The following is a 25723-nucleotide window of genomic DNA, read 5'->3' on the forward strand; positions in this document are numbered from 1 at the left end:
GGCTGCCCAGACAATGGAGAAAGAAAAGTGAGCGCCCGGGGCTCCGTGTCGCCCTAGCTTGGGGCCGCCGAGCGTTTCCAGGCCCCCCGCGGCCTCCCGCTCCCACCCTGCGCCCCGGACTTTCCCCCCTCAACTTTCTCCAGTCCTCGCACTCCTGACCACCGTGCCCTCCCCCAGCGGACCTGAAAGAACCAGTGACTTTTTCCTTCCCCAAGTGGAAGTTACCCACATCAAGCATTTCACAACGACACATCAAGAAAAGTAGGCAGGTTCAAGTCAACCATGAAATGGTCACTTTTTAACCCCGTCCTGTCCTCATTAGGGAAATGCTCAAACACAGTCCGTTTTCAAAAAGCGCTCTTAATGAGGCGAGCTTGCCAAGTCTACCAGCTGCAGCCCCTGTAAACCAAGAGCCCGGTGAAGAAAGGCGCAGGGGGTGTGGAGGCGGGGAGGGCGGCGGGTCTAGGAGGACAGGTAAAGTCGGGGAAACTGTGAGAACCAGGGGGAGTTAACCCTTTAGGGCACGCGCCACGGGGAGCGGTCCCCTACCCCTGCTAGGCAAATCCTCTAGTTAGCGTTCTGACAACGTTAATTTCCTTTGTACCGGTCATTTCTTCTTCTTGAAAAGCTGGGATAAAGTTGACAGTCTTTATAGATGAAAGGAGGTGACAGTTGGGGTTAATCCAAATAAATACTCACTTCTCTCATAATTTTTAGGCAACCTCATCTTAACTTTTAAAAGAAAGAAGGGAAGGGAAGGAGAAAAAAAAAAAAAAACAACCCGAACAATCCCAAAGCATCACTTTGTACTGAGCTGCATCCCTTTTCTCACCCTCACCAGAATCTGCGGGAGGGGGGCGGGGACGCTCCACTGATAATACCAGCTTTAACTACTGGAGTTTCCCTTTGAACAAATATTCAATTTAACTGGAGTTAATTTACCATAAAAGACATTCCCCTTGGCACGAATGCACTCATGTCCTTGAACACACCTCTTTGAATGCCTGGACTCTTATAGAAGCATTATTTCGGGGTCTCTTTAAAAATCCAGCGCCCATCTCTGTGCTTCCCTCCCTTCCTCCCTCCCTCCCTCCTCACTACGCCACCCCCAGCGAAATCCTGGCACCCAGAGAGCACTCGTTTTCAACCAGAGCCCAGAAACAGCCGTTGTCCCCTGGCAAAAGAGGCCCAGTGCTGAGCCCTGGGCAAGTGTCTCCAGACATCCCTACCTTTCTCTCCCTTTATTAAGTCTTCTTTCCCAACAGAACCCATTTCCTTTGCCACTAAAACTAGGTTGCATCCAAAAGTTTCTCACAAGCTTAAAAAAGAAAAATTGACACCATTATGCAGAAGAATTCACAAAAGCTGCAGAGCGCCAGGGCAGAGAAGCAGCGTCAGACACAGGTAAGAACCCAGAGAGCCCAGATTCCTGGCCTCCCAGGCCCATCCCTGAGAGGCCCGGCTCTGTCAGGTGTCCCGTGTCTGTATTTGTACAGTGCTGAGGATGGCTGTGGTACATGCTGATAGCCATAGGGGATGCTTTGTAGTTTGGGGTTTTGATTTGTTTCCAAGGGGGGAAAAAAGAAACGAAACAGAAGAAGCAATAACAGTGTGGTGAGGAAAACCAAAAAGGAGTAAAGACTGAACAATAGATAGCTGGGAAAAAAGGGCTTGGGGTGCTGGGTGTGGAAGGCTTTGACTTACAGACCTCAGAGTCAAAGTCAAGAAGGCTGACACTCCGTGGGCCTCAAGCTCTGCTGCCTGCCCAAAGTTCTGGTCACTGTAGGCCTTCCCAGGAAGAACCCTAAGGGAATCCTCCTGGAAAATCTGACCTCCTGGGATCTCTGCTTTCTCTGGCTTCCCTCAGCACTTGTCAGCCACCTGTGCTTTGAGAAACACCCTTCTTTTTAAATACAAGAAGGATAGAAAGTATCTATGTTTTTTTAAAAGTAGGTTTCAAGTTGCTCTGCAGAAAAGTTTCTGATGCTGTCAAAATGGACCAAAAAGACTTTGGTCCTTTCTCTCCTAAACCCTCTGTTCTTCCTTTCTTGCATTGGGGGCCATAAAAGGCCACCTACCTTAATCTCAAAACCTGCTTGTGAAGTGCTCTCAACTACAGGGAGCTCTGTTGCCATATTCCCAGTGATCTCTTTGGACTATTCTCTGCTGCCACATTAGGGGAAATTGTCTTTTCTGAAAGTTTATTGAATTCTAAAAGAAAAGTCAGGGCTTCTAGTGGGTTTTCAAACATCTATCTAACTGTATACTAAAAAATTCACATTGCCACCCAGTCTGGGTCTTTCTCTGATCTCTAGAGAGGAGTTTGAGATCTCAAGTATCTCCTGATACTGGTTTGTTTTGTTTTGTTTTGTTTCTTTAATCTTTTTAAAGAAGAAACTGCAGAGACAGATTGCAAAGCCTGGGCAAATTCAAATAAGGTTTCTCCCAGCTTAACAAAGCTGTCATTCCCAGTGTGCACCACTACTTTTATTTTTTATCTCTTGCCCATGATTTACTAGGAGGTTCAACAGTCCCAATCCCTGCATGGCCAGTATCAATGTTTAAAAACTAAATACAAAAGAGACAGGTGACCTTCTGACCCCAGGAAGCAAGCTTGCAGAACTGCAGGTGTCCACTGTCTCATACCCAGGGACCTTTCTTTCCTCCAAGTATAGCCTGGAAAACCTAGATTTATATCCACCAGTCACAACACCAAAACCCTCCCCCCCAAAAAATGCATATATAAACAGGCAGCAAGTGCTAAGACAGCCTGTGCATGATAGGAACTGCAGAATCATGCCCAGCTCTATGAGCCCTTAAACTACTACTGTCAAATTAGGGGAGCAATTTCTCCCCACTGGAGAATTCACAACTAGTTGGTTTCCCCACCTACTGCCAGTCCTTTGCTTTTCAACTGAAATGAATAAATAACCTTGGACTTTTCTTCCCTCCTCTGGGAGCTGTTTGGTCTCCCCGAGGACAAAACTAAATGAGAAAAAATGACGCTGTTAATAATGCCGCTGCTGAGATGCCTGTACTTAACTATTAAAAAGAAATCCCACTAAGCATGTCTGCAGCCAGGACACAGTTGCAGGCTACCACTGTGAATGTGAACGAGGACCAGCCCAAAGGCCTCCATGAAGGTTCACTGGTCACGATTTCTCTACAGAGATGAATTCAGTACAACAAGAGATTCCCAAGTTTGAAATCATTTGGTCCCGGGCTACAGCGTCAGCAACTGGACTGAAACTTATGTCTGATTTATTTTGAAGTTTCAAAATTTTCTGTCACAGTTTCCTGGCTCTGTGTACAGCACTACAGAGGTTACATACACAGTGGTGCCTTCTCTGCTGATGCTGCAGTCTTGACCTTTTCAAAATAGATTATCTTTGAAGTAAAATCATACTTCCTTTTGTTTGGATGAGTAAACTGGCCGCTCGTCTACATATATGCTGTGACCTATAAAGACACAGACATTCAGAAGTTTTTACACTGTAGTATTAGAGGTGGCCACAGGCCATCTTAAACCTCTGTAGCCTTTTCTCTAGTTCTCCTTCGAAAGCTGCTGCTGTATTTCAAAATCAAAATAATGCCCAATAAGGGGATTTTTACCACTTACATTTGCAAATGGAAATATAAGAAGTAAAAAGAGAACATAAACAACTGGGCCTAAACACAGTATATATTCAGAAAAAAAACAAAGACGAAAACTCTGAATGTAATTTAAGAACACAGCAAGCTAGTAAATTTCAAAGCAATGAATACTGTCATGCTCTGTGATGCCATGCAAAGTTACAAAGTTACAGATGTGTGTGACATCACATCCACTCAAAATTATGCTGCTGCTCAGTCTGACCATATTAAAACTAAACGGATGTCTATGCTGTCCAAAGAATAGAAGGAATTTATTCTGCACATCAAACAATGAATCTGTCACCATTTATTGTATGAAACACTCAGCTAATCAATTTCCTGTTAAAATAGCTTTCAACAATACTCGGCTTTAAAATTCATCAGGGCCAGTAAAAACCTTTGCCCAGTGCACAAGAATGCAGCCCTGACCACGGACGATAATTACCATTCTAATACTTTTATTGCCCGAGCGGTTTGTTTTTTTTTTTTTTTTTTTTCCTGTGCTCCCCATCACTACGCAGGAATCTCCAGTATATTGTATCAGCAAGTTGGAGTGTTTGACCTTTGACCACATATGATTTAATAGGGACTTTTCAGCGCTGGCACTCTCTCCATCCCTCATACCATTAAATAAAAACATTAAACCTCAAATGTAAAACTGGAAACCACAACGTTTTTTGCGTTTCACAACCCTTTGCAGTTTTTACTTAAGCTACCCAAAGGTCGGCCTCTTAGTCTCACAACAGGCTTCCCAGTACCGTAAATGCACCGGGAAGTCACTCATTCTGATTTTGATTAAATCTCCAGCCTTCCACACGTGCACACATGCACCCTGCTTATTTACACGTGCATTCTTTCTAACCGCAGAAGCATGCGTGTATGACTTTCTGGACTTATTCCACTTTAGGGCTGATTTAAATGTCTGTTCGAATATGGGTTCAAAAGTTAACCCGACCCCCCCCCACTCCCATTGGAAGTTATAGTTACAAAAGGGTGCTGCTATAAGACCCGTTCAAAGAAAGTCAGTTAATCTTGTGTATTTTGGCGCCTTTTCCCTGCCAGCTACTGTACTTGAGGGGGTAAGAAAAACCTGGAGATCTTGTCTGTCCTGTCTCAAGTTCAATGGCAGTTCTTCAACCAGGAGGGGAAGATGGCCATTTTCGCAGCCCTAATAATAATTCAGATCACGCCACCTCGGCATCTTGTGTCAAAGTCGAAACTGGCTTCCCCGCCCCCTTCAACCTGAAAGCTGCCAAGTCTTCACACACTCCGCATTCAACCACAACTTAATGGATGGGATATTGTGCATTAAAATGTGTCCCAGACTCACTGTCGAAGAGGACAACGGAGAAGGCAGACCCACAAACAAGCACACACAGATTTAGGCAGAGGGGGATCTTAGGCGAGGGCAGAAACCAGTGGGGTGGGAAAAAGACGCATTAACGGGAGCAGGAAGAAATCCATCATAATCCTTTTTTTTTTTTTTTTAAGAGTTGAGGGTGTTGGAGGTAGAGGGCTAACAATTCCTCGCTCAAACTGGGTGTGGACGAGTGAGCTAAACTTTAGAATGACACCAATTTTTAAAACCCTTAACACACCAATGGAAGCTACGTAAAACTTTTTGCATTTGAAACCGCATTTTAAATAAGAATATGGAACAAAGTAGTGCCTTAGGGTGAAGTAATACGCTTTCATTAAAAAAAATAAAAATAAAAACGAAATGGACTTTGTGGGCGGCTAAGTATTATTTATAATTTTCCCCCAACAGTAAAGGGAGAAGAGGAGAAAGTGGAGTCAGAACGGGATGGGCTGGGGTGGGGGTGGGGGTGGTTTGCCGGATTCCACACTGTTTGAATTTAGTATAATTCGCTGATTCCCGCCATAAGTGTACTAAAGTTGCCAACGCTTACAAAATACGTATTTACGTTAGTTCTGAAAATCCAACACCATTGTTCAATCTTTAAAACAAAAATACGGCCTCGAGAAAGGAGTAAAAGAATCGCTGTACACACAGGGACAGGAAATAAATTGTGTGCGTGGGGTTAGGCAGGAGGTTGCAAAGGACGAGCATGAAATGCAAACAAGACCGATCATTTTAAAGCCACATACCATCGCACTGCACTAAATAAAACAGATCTGGAGTCTGTACAGAACCCTGGGCCGCTGACTTTGCGTGTCTCGGGTAGGAATTTGTGGTTGTTTTTCTGTCTTTTTGTGTTAAGGGTGTTTTGTTTTGTTTTGGGGTGTGTAGGTTTTTTGTTGTTGTTTTCTTTTTAAAGAAATACCGACGTAGTCTGATACTGTTTAAAATTATTTCTGCACGGCCACACTTCCTGGCCCAAGAAGAAAAGCAGGTTGAGGTAAAGTCTGGAACGCAGCTCCCGTTGCTCGCTTGGGCGGAAGACTCTTGGCCAACTCCCACGCCGTGTAGTGTGAGTGTGTGTGTGTCTGTGTGAGTGTGTCTGTGTGTGAGTGTATGTGGGTGTGTGCGTATATGTGTGTGCGCGCGTACGTGCGTGCGTGCGTGCGTGCTCCAGGGCGCACGGTCTCGCGCGGGCCTCGCCGTGCTGGGATTGGCCTGGCCGCGCCGCCCGGGCCTCCCGCCCCGCAGCCCTGCCCCGCCCCGCCGGCCGGGACGCGGGAAGCGGCGCTTCGCTTCCGCCCGGCGGCGGGAAGGCGCGCTGGGGGGGGGAGGAGCCACGGGAGGGCGGGGCCTGTACCGCGGTGGGCGTGGCGCCAGTGGGTAGTGGAGCCTGGACAGTACCCGACCTAGCGCCACTGGCTGTGGTTCCTTGCGGTTCCCTGCCACGTGGCCAGAGCTGCTACTGCCCGGGCCTCGCTGGTTTCCGTGCAGAGACCGAGAGGCCCCTGGCTCCACGGCCTTTGCTTTCGAACTTGTGTGTGCTTAGGCGGTGCGAGACATTGTTAGAGATGGGGAGTAGTAGGTGGGAGAGAAAGCAGAGAACTCTAACCCCGCCCCCACCCCCTGTATCTAGAGGACATCGGATAGTATTGAAGTTCACAGATAAACCTGTTTTAATTCATAGTTTTGAAAGTTAAATATATGGAGCGAGGAATGCCTGGATTTAAAGTAATCCAATTATTTTCATCTTAAGTATGAATCTGTACTTGCATGGTCAACACTTAAGCAAAGTCGGTATAAAACCGTGCTTGAAAATGTAAGACTTACAAGGTAAAAATATAACATTTGCCCTAAATGCACTTAGTTACTAACCCACGTGTGTTTGGAGATTTTATTACAGGGATCATAATTATGTAATTGCTCAACTGGCAACAATAGCTTCAAATAGCCTCTAAAAACCCTGTTCAATTATATGATTACTAGTGAGACTAAAAACACTCCCAATGAATTGTTCTTTATCTCTAAATGTGAACATGTCGGTGTTAGGATCCCAATTGTGTTTACATCAAAGTTCTGATGAACTTAAACACTGTTAAGGTTTGCAGTCCCTACAATAGACAACTGTAAATTAAGAAGACATTTGGCCTCATTACAAAAAGAGTCCCCTGCCCATAAACATATACGCATACATGGATGGAGTTTGTTCCTGCATGATACACATACCAATTTTCAGTGCTAAGATTATTGATCCAAAAAAAAGTGCTACCCAAATTAAAGTTTAGAAAATGCACCATTAAGAATGGGCTGTTAGCTGCAAGCTTAACAGTTCCCAATGTCCCCTCAAACACCAACACAGGTGTGTATATGTTTTTTATAGCCACATCGTTTTTAGGAAGACAGATGAACAACTAGCAAAGAGGACAGGAGGCGTGTTCGTCATCACCAACACACTCAGCTCAAACTTCGGAGGGAAATTTTTCCTTTCAAGGTGTTGGTCCATGATTATAACCACCTAGCAGCCTGGCGGTAAACTTGCTCTACACAGGCAGTCAACTTAAGTGAGCTACAAACAAATCACTGTGCATTCTAGGATTGACTGGTGGTAGTTTTATGGTCAGGAGTCTGGTCCGTGGAACACAGACTGGCGCATGAGGCATTGCAGACCAAGAATACAATGAGAAAAATCCAGAGCTAAATGCAAAATTATAGAAAGCAGGGACGAGACTGTTTTAGACAGGCGGTTTTACCGCCACTCTTCCATGTGTATCCCAGGAGTTATCTGAGGATCTATCTCGTGCAAAGAAGACACAGTCCAATTTTGTTTAGGAAATACTTAAGGGACAAAAGGAGGAAACAAATGAAGGGGGAGAGATGCTCCCCACTCTCATTATGACACAGTAGGATCCAGTGCTGGTGTCACTTGTCAGTAGATGTCTTCCTAAGCGTATTCTTTGGTGATAAAATGTACCCTTGCATGTCATGTCCAGACTTTTGTAGATTAACTTTTTCTGTCGGCATGTCACCCTTTCTCTCCACATTTGACGGTTATAAGAATACTTGTCCCTGTGCCGATCACTCTTCTGCCTGTCAAACATGCACACAGCGTCACGCGAGGATGCTCCAAGTTTGTGAAATAAGGAGATAAATTTTCAAGTGTGTCGTTCAGAAATCTGTCTGACGGATTTGTATTCACCTCAATACAATTGTCGATCCTTCAAATGGCAAGTGATCAGGATCTTTTGATCTCCGTCGCTGACTCTCTGGGTCTTATATTTGGCAACATAAATTTGCACCAGAAGTGCAAATTAGGAATGTTTTAGTGTAGCTGTTTCTCTTAATAATTTTGACTGAAAAACCTTTCCAAGAATATAATTAAGATTTAATATCTTCTTATATTCATTTTTTAGAAATTATAACTACTGATTTTATTTATTTATTTTTTAAAATGACTGTCCAATGGCCAATGCTTCTTGATCATTTTGGACATAGGGACCATCTCACTAAAATTGCAGACAATTTTTTTCCATAGAATTTACTGGCAAGAACTCCTAGCAAATACTCACTTTAGATTTTTCTGGTTCTTCCTATAGCCAAATAACTGGAAATGCAGTTTCTGTATGTTTTCTTCAAACTCAGAAGTTTTTAATGTGCTAGCAACATCTGTGTGTTTATAATGAAAATAATTGCTAATTATTTCCCAAAGCCATGCATTATTTCAGAGCTTTATGTCATAATTGAAGTAATTCCTCTGCCCCATCTAAACCAGTAATTTTCAGTCATTGCTCCAGAGGTGTTTATTTTGTCTTCTCTATTTCCCAAAAATATAGGAAGCATATTTTCATTATATTAGTGAAGGGAACATACTAAAGTATTATATTATTACATTTAGTCTTTTGTTTCACCAGAAATTATTTGAGTTTAATGCATGTAATAAAGTTAGTGGGATATTTAATACTTACATAGAACAACAGCATTTTACAAGTAAGTGGATAACTATTTGGAGTTTATGTAAAATCTTAAAAATATACAATGTATTTGTTATTGCCTATAGGCAATAGTTTGAATTGCTTCTTTGTTATTTAAAATTATCTAGAGAGACTTAGACCTGGACATTTACAAAGTACCAGATTTGAGCATCTTGTTGGAGATGGTAGGCAGGAGCTGTCTGTTCAGGTCTTACCAAGGAAAAGAGAATGCCTATGGCGAGTACTGCCTTGTGAAAGGAAAACACCAGCCAAGCCTACGTCAAAGTCTCTGTTTACGTTTTATTTTTCATTGTTTATGGCGACCTTTAGCTATAACCTGTTATGCCTCTTCTAAAGACACTGGTTTTAAAAACGGTGTCTTTCACACAAGAAATAGTTCCTCACCATTTACAATTCTAACCACAAAGATCTTGGGAGATTTCCATAGAGGCTCTTGAAGTAAGGTTGAAACTCCACAATACCCAGGGCACACGGAGTCATTTTGTAGCCCACGGAGAGTGTGGGTACAAAAATAAATATCTACATGCAATATTCTTTCTTCCACTAACTGCATGCTGCACCTGTGCACACATAGATCTGATGACATCTGCTAGCAAAATAAATCTCAAGTGGTGTGTGGTGTCATCAAAAACCTGCGATGGTAATATGGCTCACAGCCTCACTTACCAACCCCAGGCTAAGCAGAGACCAACTAGGAGTCATTGCTCACACTTCAAGAGCAGGTTAAGGAGGTTTAAAAGGGGGGGGGGGCTATAAAATATGACTCAATATTCGAAAATCTGCTTTCAGATTCAACAGTGGTAAATCAATGTCTTCTGGCTTCAAAAAAATATATGGCAATTGCTAGAAATTGTCTATTTAAAGTATTAATCATTTCTTAGCCTATGTGTGTTTTTAAGATTTCCTTATAAACACAAAGCATGTGCAATTAAATCTTCATTTCTTGCCTATACATTCATATGACTAGAACTTTAACCATCAAAATGCCCATAAGAAGAGGGAATAGATTTGAATCAATTTCACTGTAATGGTGATCAAATTGAATAAAGAAAAACCAAATGCTTTATCAAAAAATTTTTTTCAGAATATTTTATGCCATATGTATGAGACAACTAAATTACTAAGGTATTTTTGGTTGGATTTTTTTTTCCACTAAAAAAACAAAAAACCCCAGAATTGTCTGGCAATCCAAATACTAGTACAGAGTAAGGCAAAATACCAGGAAATGCTAGACATCCTGTCATCTTTCAGTGTTAACCTGGCAGAGAACTCTCCTTTTTTTTTGTACAGTGGGCCACTTAGAGTTAAGTCAGCATCAAGTTCCTCATATCTAAATTTTGTAGTCACTTATCCCCAATGTCACAGATTCCCAGTGTCAATTCTAGAGCATGTTGGTGTCTTTCAAATTGCCCATTGCTTAACAATATCAGTAATCACACTTGTGTCTTGATCCCATAGCTCAGAAAGTATAGATAAGAGACCAGGAGTAAGCATAGAAGGGATGTAAGTCTTTCTTCAGGCCATGACCTTCTGGCTAGCAGGAGCCCAGTCCTTGCTAAGCACTAGTGTAAGTGGAGGGCATGCCTCTGCATTTGTGATACAAAGGGTTTTGTGTGAATATTCTCCTCCAAATTTGTTTAGAAAAGAGTCAAGTCCACATGGGGTCTTCTGAAAACCTTCACATTGACTTGTAGAATGGTTTTCTCCTCACTTTGCAGTTGGTGTGGGTTTGTACAGTGAAAACAGTCTTAATAAAAACCAAAGACAATTTTAATTAGGGACAATAAGTCAGCTGCTCTTCCTACCCCCACTCTCTCCTCTGGCCCAGTGAAACAAAACCAAATCCCCTTCTAACATATTCAGAAGCCAAACCAATAAAATTGGGAAGTTTTTGATACCACTAGGCTACATGTTGTTAAAAATGGTTTATGTTGTTATTTGTTTGTTTATTCTTTTATGGACAAGGGGAAAGAAGGAACAGAGAGGAACAGTGTGGAGTGGTAAACTTGAGCACACAGGCTAATCAAATGTGTGACTAGTGGTGACTGTTTCCTCCAACTAAGGGTTTCATGAGGATCCACAAGCAATACAGAGTTGGGGAGAAACCCAAGCTATAAAAACTTTGTCCTTTTCACCTTCAGTCTTTCTAATCCCATCCTGAATTGCCCTTTTTATTTCTTTTACCATTATGTTAAAAAAAATAGTATTTTTAAAACAAGAATGGAGGCACTTTGCATAAATAACAAGATAAAAAAAGGCATCCAATTATAATCCTGTAACTTAAAATCAGGGCATATTACCAACAGGTTCTTTTTTTTTTTTTTTTTTTTTTTGGTTCTTTTTTTCCGGAGCTGGGGATCGAACCCAGGGCCTTGCACTTCCTAGGCAAGCGCTCTACCACTGAGCTAAATCCCCAACCACCAACAGGTTCTTTAGTGTATAATATTTGCTACCTGAAAACCTAAGGTGGACAGAATTTTGTAACTTTTCCATCTAGCCTTCCGTTTGCATTGTTGATACTATTGTATACTCGTCCCCCCCCCACACACACACAAAGACACACAGAAGCTAGCAAGTCCTTTTGAGACTTCTAGATAAGAGAATAAGAAACAGAAACCACCAACTCCCCCAAAAGGGGACTGTGGGGGGGGGAGGTGGTTGTTGTTAGAAATTGTTAAAGTTTAAAATGAAGCCTGGAGAGTTTACATAAAAATCTAAACAGACTAGTACCCTTGAAAAGGGGATGGTGGATATCATTCTGCGCCAGTACTGCCCAGAACCTAAAGGCTGCCGCTGAATGTCTTCTTCCCCTTAGTTCCCATTGCTCTTGGTTCCATTACAGTGTCTCACTCTCCCAGCTCATGGGTGTTAAGCTGGCTAGTAACAGTGCCAGCATCACAGAGTAGAGCCTCTCACCCCGAGTAACTGCTCATTTTCAGCATGTAGTCCATGGGTCATGGGCACATTGAGTCCTAAGTACTAATGTGCAGCCCCACTGGGATGACTGTGGCCACAAGCTACTTCACAGACAAAATGCCCAAGGGTGTCACCACCTCTCCAGCTCCTGGTCATAATTAATTGTAAATGTTCATAGACACATGAGCCCAAGAATGGTGGCCCACACACAGTAGGTCCTTTCCAGTCTCTTATTAACAACTGAAGAACAGTAATTGAATGAGGACAGTCAGTTAATGGGGATGACACTACATCCTCTCTAAGTGATTCAGGAAGCACCTAATGGAAAAATTAGATACGTCGTAACAATTCTGTCATAAAGAGACTAAAAGGACAACATTCTTATAGACAATCCCTATCCAAGAAAATATAAATAGCCCATCCCTCCACAGAGAGGTTTTCTGAACTCTAAACCAGGACACATGGTACAACCAAGAATTTGTTAAAATGGACTTAAGATTTGAGGAACTTTACAGTTTTTATTTTTTCAAATCTGTCAGTGATAGTTTAGTAAATGGATAAAAATCAACTTTGGTGACAATCACAGCCACCTTGTAGCCACAATTAAAGCGTCCCCTAGAGTCCACATTTGCTTGTAGGGTTTGAGTAGGAGGCCCACTTTCTGCGTGCTGGTCCCCAGTGTTCTCCAGTAGACCCGAGGATACACATCAACACCAGGCACCAACTGTAAATAATTGAGAAGCCCATGTATTATGTATGCCCTGGGGCTATGGTTACCTTCTTGGCCCGTACATGGCAGTTCCATGTCCCATCAAGCTCTTGGCAGAACAGTTTTAGTGACCCTTACTGTTGCAGTCCAAACACTGTACCACAGCCAGATCAGACCCTCTGTACCCTTTCCCTGTGGCCAGAATAGGCAGGCTCATTAGGGAGCATTTTAAGTAACACCTACAAACTGATCTTTTCCTCCTCCATGGTCCCTTGAGGCCAACAGCAGCACCTTCATTAAGCAAGGGCTCCCTAGGGTGATAGTTTTCTCAATCTTGAGTTGAAAGGAGAATTATGGCAAGCGATAGTAATTACCGTCTTCTCACCCCACCTCTCCTCTGCACTGGATTTATGTTGATTATTTCAGCTCTTTCAAAGGTGAGGAGCCTGAGGCTTGGAGAAGTTAGCTAGCCCATTGCTGGTCATTCGATCAGCCAGCTCTGATGAAATGAAACAGCCCCCATGGCAGGGGAAGCCTGCAAGATGGTCACCACTGAGGGGCCGGTGGCTGGCATCTGTGTGGGATCTTTTGGAAGCTGTACACATGCCTTGGAGAGAACTTATCACTCTTCTTTTGAAATTATCTTTAGGACTCCAGGCACATTCTTTCAAACATTATCAATGGGATAGATCTTCCTTCTGTGAATGTGGATTCTGGTTTTGGATATAGAGAAGATTTGTTCATTACCCTATGGTGTTTAAGGAACTTATCCAGCTGGGTAAACCTGTTTGGCTCTAAAACAAACATGATAGAAAGTAACAAGATTGTTATTTCATTCTCTTGTATGTTTTGAGGTGAGAGAATAAGGCTTTCGACTTAGACTCAGAAGCCCTGGCATTTGGGGGTTCAGATCCTGTCTTAGCTACCAAAGCTGTGTGATTCTGAGCAAGGTTTGTTGTAGTTCTTCACCATATTCTCTGATCCTCAAACAGAACACAACAAAAGAATGTTTTCCTTAGTGCTTGGGGATCAAGTTTTGTTTTGTTTTTCAATTGTCAAAATTCTTAAGATCCTTTTAGAAGAATGTTTTTATATTTTATTACTGAAATAAATATTCCCTGAACTCACCTGTCCCCACCTTTCCAACGTGAGAGAGTTGATAAGATCTATGAGAATGACCAGACTATAGACTGAAAGATAGGGGCCTGAGAACCCAGTGGTCCTAGCAAAGAGCTTTCATCTGCAATAATAGGAAGAGGGGTCCCACTAGTGCCCTGACCACACAGTCCTGGGTTTGAAGGAGGCTGTGCTGTGGTCAGAAGTCAGTCAGCTGGCAGACTGTTTCAAATCACTCCCAGGGCATCTTCGGAAAGGTAAGATGGTTAACAGCATCTTGAGCAAGTGCCCTTTGTAAACTGGTTTAGTGTGTCCGCCCCACATCAGGGTTTGTGCTCAAGGACAGAATGGTACACTGCAAACAAGAACAGTATCCAAAAGCTGAGGCTAGTGATGACATAAAATAGTGGGGCCCCATGATAAGAACTGTGACAATCTCAGAAGTACTGACACAATGCTGGTCACCGATTGCAAAGGATGTTTCTAGGAGACAAAGGAGTACCTGCTGTGTCTGGAAGGCATTCTATGGGCAAAAAAACAAATGCACAAACAAATAACCACAATACCCTTGCCCAGTGTGAAGAGGCCTGGGATAGGGACAGTAGGGGGAGGAGAATGCAGACATAGCCAATAGAAATATGGAATATGTGCGCCCTTGTTTTGGGAGCATTGACTACCCAGGCTGCTTAGTTGGGTCAGGAACATGACCTGAAAATTCTGGAAACCTGGTAAACAGGTGTTTAGCAAAAGAATGGACATGGGGCTGTGCAGTTCTTCCAAAACAGTGTAGATCAAAGGTCGTATAAGGAAGAGAGTTCGAGCAGTGACCTGGAAGTACTCTTTAGGCCAAAATGCTTTCCAAGAGTACTACTCCCTCTCACCTTAGAACTCAGAGCCCTCTGCATCTAATTCTCCTAGAAATCCAGATCCCAGTGTTGACTTTCACTGTGCCTATGAGAAAACTGTGATAAAGAAAGTAGACTCCTCAGCCAACAGCTTGTGTCTGTGGCAAGAAATGAACCAACACTGTGTAGTCCTAGAATTTTGGCTCTTACCACAATGAAACCTTTCTTCACCACCATGTAACCTGTTCCCTTCCACCTACCAACCATTCATCACAGCAGGTTGCTAAGCTTTGAAATCTCCTTTTCTTTAGGACCTGTAAGTCTCTGACTGGGGAAAAAGCTATGAGCAGCCTTGTATAACCTGGCCAAGTAGATGGCTAGCAGATCAGGATTACACACAAACACACACACACACACACACACACACACACACACACACACACACACAGGAGGTGGGGGTTGGGGGAGGACTAGGACTAGGACTAGAGCAGGCCTGCAATCCCAGCAATTCCAATCCAGGAGGCTGAGACAGGAGAATCACAAACTCTTGCCTATATTACAGAATAAGATTAAAGCCACCACGAACAACATAGATCCAATTTCTAAGAGTTCAAGATGGACTAAAAATATAATTAAGCACTAGAGTACTTGCCTAGCATGTAGTAAGCACTAGGTTCAATTGCCTATGCCATAATAAAGGAAGGAAGGAAGGAAGGGACGGTTGAAGGAAGTGAATATGTCAGTGACTAAATACTAGGCTGTTATGCAGTCGTGCAAGAGAACATAGTATAGCAAGGAAGGAGTCCTGTTCTGTTTAATGTGCACAGTGTGAGCTGTGAGAGCATTGCTGGGGGTCGGGTTATCCAGTTCTCATTCTCATTATCCATGCTAAGGAAGAAAACACCAAGTAAGTGGGACACTTCTGTGATCCCAGCACCAAGGAGGCGGGGTTAGCAGGACAGAGTTAGAAGCTAACCTAGGTTACATAAGCAGACCCCATCAGGAATCAGAGAAAAAGGAGAAAAGGAAAAATGGAAGATTTCTGGTGATCCAGAAACCATTCCTGCTCTCTAGCGATTGCTACATTCAACTTTCTTCTTATTTCTAATAATGCAAACATATACCTGTAACAAAGACCTTCCCCTAATACATATACCCCCTGACTTCAAAGTTACATGTAAGGGAAAACATGCACTGGTTCCTTTTATGTCTGAATTACTGCATTCGACATTTTATGTGAGACTCTCTCCTGCTGTTGCTGATAACAGATCCCACTCCGCACCTCGCAACATTGTATGTGAAATTCTATTGTATATGTATACACAATTTGTGTTACACTTGACAGCCTCTGGATCATTTCCAATATGGGGCCAATATCAATAACAATGATGCGAACCTTGTCCTTCCTGTTTTCTAGTGTATGAGCATATATGTCCGCTTAGGGCATAAATCTGTGTGCAGAATTCCTGGGTTTGCAGTTTGCCAGTAAACTTTGTTAGACAAAATGCTGAGTATTTACAAAATGCCTGTACTCACGCTCCCAGCAGCAGCCTATGAGTTTGAATTTTTTTCCATATTCACCAACACGTTTAAAAAACAAAACAAGACAGAACCTCCCCCAAAAAAGGAAAAAACCAAACAAACTGGTATAATGTAAGACGGCAGTGTATTGTGAAATTTCAGTTTTCAAATGACTAAAGAGTTTCCGTTCGTATTTCATCTGCTTTTTGTCCATTTGGATGACCTCTTGATAAATATCTACTTAAATAGTCTGCCCTGGCCAGTTGGTTCTTCTATCTCTTTCTTACTGACGAGTAGCTATCCCCTGTATGTTGTAGACACGAGCCCTTTGCTAGCTGAATCTCTGGTAGGTTTATTTCCCTTCCCTCACAGAGCTGTGGAGCTTCACCCTTTCAACGTCTCCGTTTGCACTTTCTTAGAAAAAGCATATTATAACAGTGCACGGAGCACACAATAAGCTAATAAGCTACACATACTTGGTTAAGTTTCCACTCGGTTACCATCCCTCCCATGGAGTCTGTCCCTGCAATGCCTAGGAGTGCTCTGTCTTTGTGCAGATGACAAAGCAGATCCCATTAGGGATGGCTGTCAGCCACCATGTGGGTGCTGGGAATTAAACTCAGGTCCTCTAGAAGATGAGCCAGTGCTCTTAACCCCTGAGCCTTCTCTAGCTCCTGGTTTTTTGTTTGTTTGTTTTTGTTTTTGTTTTTTCAGTCGTAACAGTTTGGTGTTTTAGATAAATGAATCACACAGCATGTACTCTTGAGTTTTTTGTTTATTGTTTGTGTTCCTTGCCCCTTGTTTCCTGTGCCTTTCATTGACCACGGTAATGCCGATACTTATCAACATTATTGTGTGCACCAGTAATATTTTTTCACTGATTTTGTGCTGTATAATAGAAAACAGATAATCTGGCGAATGGTCACCAGATTGTGTCCACTTTTTGAATATCATAAAATGGCAACCTGGGTCTCCATCCCAGCTTATGTTCTCAGTTCTTTTGGGAATATCTGGGCACAGGGCTGGTCTCTTTTTGTCTGAAATGTCATGGTGTTTTCTCATATTGAGTGGCTATGTGCTATTCTTTGGCCAGCTGTGAATGAAGTTCCCATTTCTCTACATGCTCATCAACACTTATGCTCAAATCCCTCACTCCTTCTCTTCCACTTCTCTCTCTCTATTGGCTAGCTATTACAGAACGTATGCAGTGTGCATTGTCTTCTTGGCTAACGTGTGGGCATGGTGTTGTGTGCATCTTTGTATCGCCACAGCATCCTGGCTGAGGCATCTGTCTGCCTATGTTCTTTCTGTGTGTGTTCTTATTGTTGAATTTTACTGCCTTACACTGCGCCTGCAAAGCCTTTGCCACATATCTGATTTTCAATGTTTTCTGAGTCTGTGACTTTTGTTTTCAGTCTTTTAAGATTGCCTTTTGTAGAGCAGATTTTTAAAAATTTTGATGAAGTCAAAATTATGGATTGTGCTTTTGGTTTCTATCTAAGGCAATTTGCCTAATCTAACAACACCAAGAATCTTCTCCATAAATTTTCTTTTAGAATTTTTATAATCTAATATTTTTACATTGAAGTCTAGATTTCATTTTGAGTGAAATGTTGTATCAAGTGCAAGATATGACTTGAAACGTGTAAGTATTCATATGGCTTCCAAGTTGTTCCAGCCCCATCGTTGAAAAGACGTATTTCCCTACTCGCAGTCTTTATATATTCACCCAAGTCCAGATGCCTGTGTGCACAGGGCCCCAGCTTTTGTATTCATCTGAGCCACTGACAAGGGATAACCCTGGAGAGTTGTTTCTTCCTATCTACTTATGAGGGCTCCAGGAGATAGAACTCAACTCGTCAGCCTGGGGGGGCCAGTGCCCTTACTCCTGAGCCATCTTGCCCTAAATTTACTCCATATAATTCTGTCCCTCATTGCATGGCTGTTCTGATGGGCTTTGTTGTTTGTTTTTGACGAATTTTCTACAGGAAATCTGGAATTCACTTGGGCAGAAGCTCTATAGCTCAGATCCAGAAAGAACACTTGTACATTTTAACTTCTTTGGCTGGAGGACTGCATAGTCTTCGTTACTCAGTGGTTTTTGAATACCTGATGCCCAAAGGCGATAAGAATGTAGGCAGTGTCAGCCTATTACTATTGTTGTAACTGACAGCTGCTGAAAATCTGACCTTTCTAGGAAAAGATGTTAGTGGATTTGTGGAAGGTCAGGAAAGCACAGGTGGAAGGAAAGGAGCTGACTGGTCATAGCAGCCATGGAGGTCACTAAGCACTGTACCTGTATGTGACAGCCATCACTAAACTCTGATAAACTAAGCTGCTTCAGGTTTCATGACTGGGAATCAATAAATCTTTGCTGTGAAGGGCCCGTGTTTTAGGCAGAACCAACCTTCATGAGCATGTACAGTGTCCTTGTATAGAGCCCTGGTTGGGTCTATGATGGATCTATGTCGGGTCTATATTGGCTGCAGAAAGCCTTGCTTAAAGGGTCTCATGTTGCATGGCTGTGTAGTCCTGCTCGGACTGTCTGTGAGGTGAATGTTTTAGGGGCTCTCATGTTGGTTGACTCTTCTGCTCGGATCATATTGAAACTTTTAAGGGATGTTAGCTTTTGGTTTTTAAGGAGTCCTGAGTCTTTCGGTTAAGATCTCTTACAAACACTATGTGTATAAAGCTTACATAGTGCAAGCCTTACAGGCCATGACTTCTAAGGCAAGTCTTCTACTCTGCCAGCCCTGTACAAGGGAAGCCAGGGACAGTGTGGCTATGCCTCAATACAATTTTATTTCTGGACATGGAAAGCTGAATTTTATATAGTGTTAGTATATCACATAATATTGTTAACCTTTTATTTTTGTTTTATTCTCAAATGTTTAACACTAAATAAAATCTACAAAGCTTTAAAAGCTCTCGAACCATCTAACCGGTCGATTCGGTTAAAACTGTAGATGCAAATTCACTTTTCCTGCCCCAGGGATACCATGTGCAGCAGGTAACATGTGCAAGAAGTTTATAGCAGAATTGTTCATAAGTGTTCCATAGGAGAAAATCAAAATTCCCTCAATGGTACAATGGATAAATATGGTAGAGTTTACTTACACACAACATATGGTTGGAAGAAGCGAGCCATGAAAGAAAACACGCAGCATGATTTTATTCATCTACACTCAGAAAAAGAGGCAGAGACATTTTGAAACTACAAACAAAGACGAAAAGCCAGGAGGTGACCATAAGAGGATCCCTTGAGCTGGCCTCCAGGAGAGGGAGGTGACAGGGAGAGCCTTCCTGCCAAGGCAATGTTGATTCTTAATGTCTTTGGTCTTTTCTCTGACTCGGTTCTTTGAATTTTGCAATTTATGTTCCTATACAGAAATGTTCATTCCTTATACATTCCTAGTTTCTAAACCTATGCCGGCATATGAGGCCTCATTGGAGTGTGGAGGCCCATGCCGAGGCCCACATCTCTGATGTCCTAAGATTCCTCTGATGCAACTGGCGAGACCTTTGGCATTCATCGGGCCTGGACTTCGAATTTCTCAAGAACGGTCTTGGCTTTTCCGCATTGAACTGTTTTTCCTTTCACTTCACTTTTGTCTCCGACACTGGTACTGTCTGCCAAATTCCCTCAAGGTCAGATCCACATTATTTTAGGTCCCATTGTGTTGAAGCCTTTCTTGTTTGGAAAGTCTATTTTTCTTAATTTCAAAATGTAATTATAAATAATTCAATCATTTGGACTGGGTGAAGGATGTCTATTTTGGACACTTTCCCTTTGTCCTCTGCTCTCCAGGGCCCGTTCTCTCCTTTACACTTTTACCTTCTGGCTCTCTGTGCATGGTTCTGTGTTGCCATTATTCTAGGTAGGGGTAAGTGGAGAGAAACGGAACCAGATTTGTGATTGAAAGGGACGTGGATGGAAGGATTAGACAACTGGCATTTGGATTTCTACCCAGCCTATGACCTCTCTATGCTCGCAGCCAGTGGCCTACACTCTCTGGCTCTTCTGGGTTCATTACGAGATGTGGGAGTTATTGCTGGAAACGGTCACTGAAAATTGGGTACACAAGGATGCTACGTAACATCCAAGCTCAGCACTTTTGTCCCTCTGTATCTGTGGAAAGCACAAGCAAACACAAGTTTGCTCTTCTCTTTTCCTTTCTTCCTCTCATCCTCCTCCTTCCTTCCTTCCTTCCTTCCTCCCCTCTTTCCCTTTACTTTCATTCTTTCTGAGCTTCTACAAAAATTTCTCTCTGTTCTCAGGGGTCACCTCAATTCTGAGCAATTGCCTAAAGGGAGAGAAAGACTGTAAGCAGGATGGGAAAAGCCATTGGTGAGAGGATTTTGTCCATGAGGCAAGGCACTTCTCACCTCCTCATGAGCCTGAGTCTGTTCAGATCTAGAAATCCAAGATGACAAACCTGTAGAGACCCACGCTTCTCAGAAATTTAGGACAAAGACTCACTCCCCTACAGACCACTTTGAATCCTGTCTATAAACATTGGGTGCCTGCCTGTCTGTCTGACTTATTGTCTTGGGTGGGGGCCTTGTTTGTAAAGCCAGGGCCTCCCACAGTCCCAGCAGCTAGCCTCAAACTCACTATGTGACCAAGCCTAGTCTTGAACTCCTGATCTCCTACCTCCATCTCGCTGATGCTGAGATTACAGGCTTATGTCCCTGCATCCGGATTACAATGTTGGATGCTGTTCCTGCTATTGTCCTTGTGGTTATTGCTGTTTGTCAGGACCAGGCCAGCATGTGCAACAGAAGTTCTAAGACTATTAACTGCCTCATTTGCCAAATTCACACCAAGTTACGGATGGTAGAGATGGTTGTTCTTCTGGCGTCTCCCAGTGTCCCCTGTCATTCCCCCCTATAAACATTTCACTCTGCTTATTCCAGAATAAACATCATTATAATTGCTTCTTGTTCACATCTCTGATATCCCCATGGCTCTTGCCGCTCTCCCTGGTAGTTGCAACACCTCTGAATTTACTACCATCTGCAAATATCATTAGCTATTGTTTATTCCCTCTCCCACACTATTAATGAAGATGTTAATTAAGACCAGAACGAGCACTGACCCCAGCAGCAATCCACTAGACACTTATCCAACTGGATAAACTTCTGTTAGTCATTACCCACTGCTCATAGACATTACCACCCCATCCATTCCCTTCATCTGCTCATTTGCAAGAGACCGGGAGAGAGAATTAAGGGAGCCCAGAATTATTTAAAAATCATCACTCTGATACTCAGGGTCTGGGAAAGGGATTCGGTAGAGCCGGCAAAGAGTAGATGTCAGTACTGTGTGTTCATGAATAAGTGAGCCAGCCTCCAGAAGTATTTGGTGATCTCCTAGCTAAGCTTCTTGGCTTCTTGGCGTCCAAGAATTTAGCAAATTGAGCTAAGGCTGGGGCACAGCAGGACAGATTTCAGAGTTCTCACAGCAGCCATTTCTTTTTACATTGGAAAAAAAAATCTGAGACCCAAAATGTCAAGTGATTTGTCCAAAGTCACAACCCAAGTTAGGGATGGCGCCTGAATTGGAACTCTGGGCCCAGTTTTCAGACCTATACCCAACATACTTCACAGAGACTGTGTTCTTACATTTGCAGGATAGCATTTGCCTCTAAGTCTCATACATAAAAACAGCTGCATTTTTCTGTCTCTAGATAAATGTATCCTGGGGTAGGAATGAACTCATCATGTACTTCATAAAGGAGAGAGCATTGTATAATATACTGGTTTCCTGGCCTATAAATCAACGTGTCTAACCCTCAACTAACCCTCAAAAAGTGTTAAAGCCAGTCAGGTAGAGAGGAATGAATGAATATATATATATATATATATATATATATATATATATATATAGAGAGAGAGAGAGAGAGAGAGAGAGAGAGAGAGACAGATAGACAGACAGAGACAGAGACAGAGAGACAGAGACAGAGAGTGACAGAGAGACAGAGATAGATAGATAGATAGATAGATAGATAGATAGATAGATAGATAGATAACTACACCTCATTCCTAGAAATTCTGATTTAATTGCATTGAGGGGAAGCCAGGCACTGTTTTTGTTTTGTTTGTAAAATGTATTATTATTTTACATGTATTAGTATTTTGCCTGCACGTATGTATGTGTACTGTATATAAGCAGTGTTCTTGGAGACCAGAAGAGGGTGTCATAGTCCCTGGAGCCAGAGTTATAGATAGTTGCAAGTTTATTCATTGCTTGGGGAGGGTCTTGCTCACATAACCCACTGGACTCACTGAAGTAGCAAATGCCTTCCTGCCACCATCTAGCACAAAACCCTAAAGTAGATGAAGAACATTGGTCAACACAAAAATAAAACAGAATCTCAGGTTTCTTCTTAAACAGGGGCCCAAAAGGATACAATGCCCAGTTTTGGAAGGCTTCAGAAGCTCTTAGCATCCTGATGTCACACTCTGTGGTCTTTTCCATCTCAGGCAAATAGCTCTTAAGGACTAAGTGACCACTAGCATTCACATCTGTCAGAACTGGGGAGCTAAAAGGCACATGCATGACTGATCGTGCAGGTTGTTGACAGCTCACGGATGCTTGTTGCAGGGCAGCAGACGTCTGCATGCGGGAAATATTCCCAGGAAGAATGGACAAGTGTACTTGTAGTTTACAGAAAGGTCGTACAAGAAAGCCCAAATTGGAAAAAAACACAAGCAAGTTCTCCCAGCTATACCCTAAGTCGGGGAGACTCTGAGGACAGAGAATCAAGAGCATGAGGTAGGGCGCTTTGGGAAAGGAGCCGAGGGATCATCCACTTTGCCTGCACCTCTATCATCCTGTGCCTCTTTATGGCTGCTGAGGTGGTGATAAAACAGGAAACCCACACAGGAAGCCAGGAAGTGTGGACATGGAGGATCAGCAGAGCTCACAATACGACCATGGAAAAAGGAAGTTGGAGGTGGGAACATTTTCGGTGTGGTTCTTCTTCCAGCCTGGAAATCAGAGCCTCCCACAGTGGCTCCCAGGCTTGAGGAGGACTCCCTGCCACAGTCAGCCAGAAGGCCTCTGCTAGTGAGTGCTTCCAGAACAGCTCCAGAATCATTGCTGGCTAGGAAGTGACTTCCCCGAGGGGGAGGAATCTGTCATTTTGACACAAGGTCAAAATACCAAGAAAACAGTATTCCCAATTGGGACTGTTCTGGCCAGCACGAGAGAGTTCATTAGAACACACTCCTCTCTGCTGTTCTCTCCTTAGGCTTTCTGGCCAAAGGGCTCTGTTTAGCAAGCTTCTAAGAGCAGACCTCTGGAATAGTAAAAACATGCAGGGAGAGTGCTGAGGAGGGTCTCCCTCCTTGAGAGGAGAGGAGAGAATACAGCCTAAGGATCATAAGGAAGAAGACATAGCCTCCAGTGGCACCGGGCACAAACAGAGTAGACTGCTGTACGGTCCGCAGGGTTCAGACACTGAGTCAGACAGCAGTGAGGTCTCCCTTCGGACATGAAAAAATCTCACAGTTTGGGAGACTTCCCCTTTGCTTAGACAGCCTGGGGAGGAAGCCAACAAAGGGAGAAAAGAAAGAGGAAGGAATGGAAGGAAGGAGGAAAGACTTGTACATGAGGCCATGCCAGGCTTGCATGTGGTGTATTCATGTGTTAAAAACCTCTCGTCTTTAGAAAATCACCCTGGAGGAGGCACATCAGCCTACCTTCACTTGCCTAGCCAAAAAGCTGCCAGTGACACATCTCCTTTCTCTTCTGACGATAAAAAAAAATCAAATAAATACACATACATTTACATAAACATATCTGCACACATGTGTACACATTTTTAAATAGTCACTTTAGTGTCAGGACTTTACCCAGGCTCTGTCGCCGAGCTTAGGCCCTGCGTAGTCACCATCAGTGTTTCATCTCTCTGTCCTCATCACCAAGCAACCAAACAGCAGAGTACGCTCTGCTGCTTCTGTTTTTAATACTGGGCTAAGACTCAATGATTTCTCTCTCTTTAGGAGTGTCCCATCTTGTCTGCCTGTTACTGAAAAGAGAAGGAAAGGAGTGGGGTGAGGCCAGGGGAAATAATTTGTCCTGGTTCCGTGCCCTGACCTCACAGTGCACGTGTGGTATAGGGTAGAGTGATCACTTTCCTGGCCATGTTCTTCCTGAATGTGGAAGCCCCAAGCTCTGCCTTACACATCTTCCAACAGTCAATCCTCCCCTGCCCCCTCCCAACACATACACTCTCTCCATAAGACCAGCATTCTCTAGGACATGGTCTTCTCTCTCCTCTAGTCCTTGAGGAGGCATTCTTTTCACAGTCTCTGTTCTAAACTACACTCTAGACGGGACTGAAGACCAAGCTGCCACATTGCCAGGGAAACCTCTACTGCCCATAAGGGGCTGCAGGTGGTGGGCCTGTGACTAAATCAATAGCAACCCTTCCTGTGGGTGTGGGTGCCTGGATTCACCCCTACTGCCCCCTGAAGAAGGGTTTCGGGCCCGAGCCAGGCCTTCCTGAGCAGACACAGATGCCTCAGGAGGGATGCTGGCACAAAAGGGGTTATTTGAAAGAAAGCCTGAAAGGGGCCAAGGCTGTTGGCTGGGAGCAGGTTCCACACCACAGCCTCTGCCTACTGTCCTTGCCTCTGTCCACTCTTTCCTTTCTCCATGCTTTCTATTCACACCACAAAGAAAAGCAATCCCCAGGCAAAGTTGTTTACAGTATTTTATGAAAGTTTGAAGGGGAGAAGGGGAAAGGAAAAGAAAGGGGCTGGATTTGGGGGCAAAGGGGAGGGGGCCTGCTTCAGAGGAGAAGGGAAGAGAGAGGGGGTGAGAGAAAGAGAAGGCAGGCATGCATGAGAGTCCCAAGCAGTGCCAAGCACCGAAGAAAGGGCTGCTGGGGATGGGGAGGGAGCATGCCAGAGCCTCACAGAAAAGGAGCAAAGAGCTGAACAGGAGGAAGGGTGAAATTGAAGTGCAGATGGACTTGGGGTCCTCCTGGCAGGGACCGCTGCAAAGATAACACAAAAGGGATGCCTGGGGAAGGCTCCGGTTCTGGGGAGTTGGATACTTAAGGGGGAGCTGCTGAGAAGGTCTAGGAAATAGATCGGTAAATAATGCCAGGGGTGTTGTTAATGAGAGAGAGAGAGAGAGAGAGAGAGAGAGAGAGAGAGAGAGAGAGAGAGAGAAGAGAGTGCACCAGACCCCAAGAGAGACACAGAGAGTCACACAGAGAAAAAGAGAAAGGGATTTGGGAGGGGGTGGTGGGGTGGGAGTGGGGTGAGAGAGAACGTCTCCAGTCGAATGGGGAGACTTGGCAGGTGGACAGGAGCAGCCGGCCAGGCCTAACTGCACTTGCTGTGTCTAGTCTATTGTTGTCTCAGAGTGGGGAGGGGGGTTGTTTGTTTGTTTTGTTGTTTGGCCTCTTTGTCTCTTTTGTTCCAAGCAGTTAGTCTGCTTTTTTCCCAGACACTGGGCTGATGGAAAACCTTTATGGATTTTTCTTAAAGGGACAGGATCAGCAGGAGCACCCATATCACTCAATTCTCAGTTCCAACCAGTTCCTACCCACATAACTGTTTTCCTTCCTTCCTTCCTTCCTTCCTTCCTTCCTTCCTTCCTTCCTTCCTTCCTTCT

The 25723-nt window shown here is 43.5% G+C and overlaps 1 long non-coding RNA gene across 3 annotated transcripts in view; it reads left to right on the forward strand.

Annotated features, from left to right (window-relative positions):
- The first annotated feature begins 1130 nt into the window (after positions 1-1130).
- Positions 1131-25723, forward strand: part of LOC100910558 (uncharacterized) — a 38001-nt gene continuing 13408 nt past the window's right edge. For all 3 annotated transcript variants that reach the window (NR_110678.1, NR_110679.1, NR_110680.1), the window contains exon 1: positions 1131-1404. This is a non-coding gene — a long non-coding RNA (uncharacterized LOC100910558). The remainder of the gene's footprint in view (positions 1405-25723) is intronic.

The sequence above is a fragment of the Rattus norvegicus genome, chromosome 5 (assembly GCF_036323735.1).
Source record: "Rattus norvegicus strain BN/NHsdMcwi chromosome 5, GRCr8, whole genome shotgun sequence".
In the NCBI taxonomy this organism is placed as follows: Eukaryota; Metazoa; Chordata; class Mammalia; order Rodentia; family Muridae; genus Rattus; species Rattus norvegicus.